Source organism: Clupea harengus, chromosome 20 (assembly GCF_900700415.2).
Source record: "Clupea harengus chromosome 20, Ch_v2.0.2, whole genome shotgun sequence".
Classification (NCBI taxonomy): Eukaryota; Metazoa; Chordata; class Actinopteri; order Clupeiformes; family Clupeidae; genus Clupea; species Clupea harengus.
The window spans coordinates 20,050,866-20,055,865 of record NC_045171.1 but is presented as its reverse complement, the minus strand read 5'-3'; the positions used below and the strand labels follow the sequence as shown (position 1 = coordinate 20,055,865).

Here is a 5,000-nt window from a genome sequence, read left to right as displayed (position 1 = left end):
GGTAAACTACCTGACCACAGTGTCTGATAAAAAAAACTGAGGAAAACTTTAACTAAATACAGACTGAGTGAGCACAACCTGGCAGTAGAAGTCGGCCGACACAGACAGACCTGGCTACCCAGAGAGGAGAGGCTGTGCTCCTTCTGTAACCAGGGAACAGTAGAGACGGAGCTACACTTCCTGATTTACTGCAACCATAACCAAAGTCTTAGAGACTATTATTTTGACAAAATAACACAAATATTCCCAGAATTCCAACATCTAAATGATCTGGACAGACTCTCAGTTCTACTGGGAGAGAGGGAGGACTGCTGTAGACTGGCAGCAAAATATGTATCAGCCTGTCATGAGCTCCACAATAACATGAACCCCCTGTCCCAGATAACTAATATTTAATGTTTAATAATTAACAATGAATCTGTTATATGTTTCTATACCACATTGTTACCACCTATAACTTATTGTTTGTTTTTATTTATTTATGTTAATTGTGCTTGTACATTTTATGTAAACATGCTTTGGCAACGTTGTATTGTATGCAGTCATGCCAATAAAGCCTTTTGAATTTGAATTTGAATTTGAGAGAGAGAGGGAGAGCCTGTTCTACAATCAGTACTTTGAATGCTGGCTCCATTTTCATCCACTAATAACTCTGTATATTTCATGTATGTACCTTCTTTAATGTTTCATGGAATCATGTATGTACATGAGTAGGGTGTGTGAGAGGTAGAGAGAGATAGAGTGAGTATGAAAGGGTGTGTGAGAGAGGTAGAGAGAGAGACAGAGAGAGAGTGAGTATGAAAGGGTGTGAGAGAGATAGAGAGAGAGAGGGAGATAGAGAGAGATAAAGAGAGATAGAGGGAGATAGAGAGAGATAGAGGGAGATAGAGAGAGATAGAGGGAGATAGAGAGAGATAAAGGGAGATAGATGGAGATAGAGGGAGATAGAGAGGGATAGAGGGAGATAGAGAGAGATAAAGAGAGATAGAGGGAGATAGAGAGAGATAGAGGGAGATAGAGATAAAGAGAGATAGAGGGAGATAGAGAGAGATAGAGAGAGATAGAGGGAGATAGAGAGAGATAGAGGGAGATAGAGAGAGATAAAGGGAGATAGAGATAAAGAGAGATAGAGGGAGATAGAGAGAGATAGAGGGAGATAGAGATAAAGAGAGATAGAGGGAGATAGAGAGAGATAGAGAGAGATAGAGGGAGATAGAGAGAGATAAAGGGAGATAGATGGAGATAGAGGGAGATAGAGAGGGATAGAGGGAGATAGAGAGAGATAAGGGGAGATAGAGGGAGATAGAGAGAGATAGAGGGAGATAGAGAGAGATAGAGGGAGCATGGAAAGCGGGGGAGTGTAATTTGCAGGCCAGTCAGGTCACTCAGAGTGTGATTGACCTTTTGTGAGGCCTGTCCTCAGGTGGCATTCTGGGTAATGGCTCAGGGAAAAGAGGCGTTGCTTCCTGGTGCAGCTGCTGGGGCTAAGTGCTAGAACCGAGAGGGGGGGGGGGAGGTAAATGTTAGGCTCTTTATATTTCATGAGAGGGGAAACATGGCCTTTCTGCCGCCTGTCAGTAACACGCAGACCCCCTGGCAGCCTCTCTGCATTCACAGTGATCAAACAGGAAATGATGCCACGCTGAAAGAGAACGAGGGAAAGAGGGTAAAGAGAGGGGTGGGGGATGGAGAAGAGGAAAAAAATGGGTCTGTGTGTGTGTGTGTGTGTGTGTGTGTGTGTGTGTGTGTGTGTGAGCAGGAGAGATTGTGTTGTATTATTGATGCTGCTGCCGGTGAGGAGGGGGTGTGCTGAGAGTAGCTGTGACTGCGTTAAAACCCCCATTAGCGAAGATGTGCTGTAGAAACCGGATTAATGCCTAATTGCTCCCTTTTAAAGGCCACTTGCTCCGACCAGGAGTGCAAAAGTGTCCCTGGGCGCTTCATAAAACATGGACGACTGGAGGGGCTTTTTTTAGCACTCTGGGCACAGACCAGACACATGCTGCCTTTTTGTGGCAGGTGAACCTGGATGGATCTTGCAGACTTGGGGCCCATCTAAGGCAGTACAGATTCAGCTGAGCTGATAACTACAGAACGAACAGACACAGAAGCAATTACATCCAAAGGAGTTCCCTATCCAAGTTATTCCCTCCCTCCACACGTCTGCTAAGTGGCTGATAATTGATAAGGATTGATGCGTGATTGTCGTCCGTATGGTCATGAGAGCAGAAGTGCTAAGCTACCGCTAAAAGCTCTGCCACTGTGATTTGTATTGCCTGGATGAGGCTTCTGCTGTACCTGGAAGTGTGAATTTATGCACATGGGGGACATCTGGATGTCTGGATGGTTTGACATGGTTTGTTTTCCTGCGTCATGCAGAGATTATTGAGATATTTTATTCACTGAGGGAAAATAAAGACAGGTTTTTTTATTTTCAAATAGCTTAATGTTTTTGTAGCCATCATCATCATCACAATATGGGCAGTCAACAAAAAGGGTTGTCAACAGGCTAGACTGTCAACATTTTAACTAAAATGAACAAGGATCCATCTATCTATCATCTATCTATCTATCTATCTATCTATCTATCTATCTATCTATCACCTCCTTCCTCTCTCGCTCCCTCCCCCTCACCCCCTGCACTCTGCACCTGTGGGGGCACTGGGTAGTGCGGGCAGCTTTGGGGGGTCGGGGGGGGGGGGATTATGACGCGCGGGGAGGCCCGGGCTGAGCGGCACCCTGCTGGTGCCAGCGTGCCATGGTGCCAGGCTTGCAGGGGGAGGTGCAGATTAAACGCAGCTAAAGCCATGCTCACACTGGCGATCTCCGTCACACACACACACACACACACACACACACACACACACACACACACACACACACACACACACACATTCTACATCTCCTTCCCGTGCCCAAGGCCCGGCGCCACCACAGATGGCAAGCTGCGCTAAGAGTGGGAGTCAACGGGGCACTTATTGCAATTCATACAGCAGTGTGTGTGTGTGTGTGTGTGTGTGTGTGTGTGTGTGTGTGTGTGTGTGTGTGTGTGTGTGTGTGTGTGTGTGTGTGTGTGTGTGTGTGTGTGTGGGTGGGTGGGTGGCAGTGGGAGTAAGTGTTCATTTGTCATACTGCTTGAATTCTCTTGTATGTGTGTGTGTGTTCACAACTGGCATAAGCACTCTACTGTGTGTGTGTGTGTGTGTGTGTGTGTGTCTGTGTGTATGTGTGTGTACGTGAGAGAGAGAGAGATAGAGAGAGAGGAAGAGTGTTATGTATACATGTCTTCACACGCCCTCTCCCATCACTAAATGTGTATGGCACCCCTACAGCTTGAATGTTGACCCTGGTGGCAGGTGCATGGTGACAGAGGAGGAAGAGAGAGGCAGAGAGAGATGGAGAGGTGGTGGGAGAGGGATGGAGAGGTGGTGGGAGAGAGAGGCAGAGAGAGATGGAGAGGTGGTGGGAGAGGGATGGAGAGGTAGTGGGAGAGAGGGAGAGAGAGAGATGGAGAGGTGGTGGGAGAGAGGGAGAGAGAGAGGGAATGACAGATTGAGACAGCTGGAGAGAGAGGGGTGAAGAGAGAGAGAGAGAGAGAGAGAGAAGAGAAAGAGAGAGAGGAGAGAGAGAGTGAGAGAGAGAGAAATGAGAGAGAGAGAAAAGTCTGAGTCAGGTCTGATCCACACACTGGATTCGCTCCACTGTTCTGCTCATCCTCTCTCTCAGAAAAAAAACAGCCAACCTTCCACAGCCGGTGCTCTGTGTTCGGTGTTCGGTGTTGAATGTTCGGTGTTCGGTGCTCGGTGTTCTATGTTCGGTGCTCGGTGCTCGGTGTTCTATGTTCGGTGCTCGGTGCATGGTGCTAGTTGCTCGGTGCTCGTACAGGAGACAAAGGCAGTTTGCCATGAGTGATGTCACTAAGCAGCCTGCTCGTTAGCAGCCATCTGTTGCGACACGCTGCAGATCTCCTCTCTGGTGTGGGAGCCAGGGGTGGGAGGCTGACTCCTCACTGGGTAGCTGAACAGATGCACAGCCGTCAGGGACACGCACTGCATGACGACGGATGGCAGAGAAGGCCAAATGTGCGTTAAGGTTAAATTAAAGGTCAGGTCCTCGATTCTGGTGAAGGATTGTTGATTTTGGAACTGAACAGCCAAAGACACCCCTCCCTCCAGTGCTCCTGAAGCGACGTTTTTGATTGGCTGAAATAGTGCATTGCTCAGTCCAAGCCACTTTTTTTGTGTCTCATTTGAAAGATACATCATATATGGGTTATGCAGGGTGGATTACCTCTGCTACTGTGTGTGTGTGTGTGCGTGCGTGCGTGCGTGCGTGCGTGCGTGCGTGTGTGTGTGAGTGTGTGTGTGAGCATGCATTTACAGCTGTCATTACCAAGACACTTTTTTTGTGTCTCATTTAAAGAGCCAAGAGGGTGCTCAAACAGTACCCCTTATTTTTTTTTGGAGTGCACCCACAGAACAGACAGTTAGAAGAAATTCACTGAATTTGACAAAATGTGCATTGGACTATAATCAAAGACTGTGCCTTTAAGGGTGTGCAGACTTTCAGTCAGCTTGGGAGAGTGGTTGGCTTTTTGGGCCGCAACACTAGTGGTCGATGTTCCATCTTTGCCAAAGCATAGCTTTCACAATTAACGGTTATTTGCCAACACCAACACTAACACCAACATCAATTCCCCTTGATTCTTCTCTGCGTTGCCCAACACCCCTGCCTAAGAAGCGGCCAAGTATCATTAGTCTTAGAGGTCATGGCCTGATTAGATAGTTAGACTCTCTAAAAGAGCACTTACTTCCTAGGACTTAAGTGCAGGAGAGCATCTACAGTGAAACAGTTAGGTTAGTTTATCGACTCATTTGTGGAGGAATGACAAGGCCAGGAGGGTGAGAAGAGCAATAATCTTTGAGGTCAGAGTTGGTGGGGGGAGGGAGCGGGAGGGCGGGCGGGTGGCTGGGTAGTATGACGAAAGAAGAAACAGTGTC

General features: G+C 47.5%; 1 protein-coding gene across 1 annotated transcript in view; it reads right to left on the bottom strand.

The window, feature by feature from the left end:
• The window catches only part of kctd12b (potassium channel tetramerisation domain containing 12b), a 40,912-nt gene that overhangs the window by 1,959 nt on the left and 33,953 nt on the right, over positions 1 to 5,000 (bottom strand). The window lies entirely within an intron of this gene.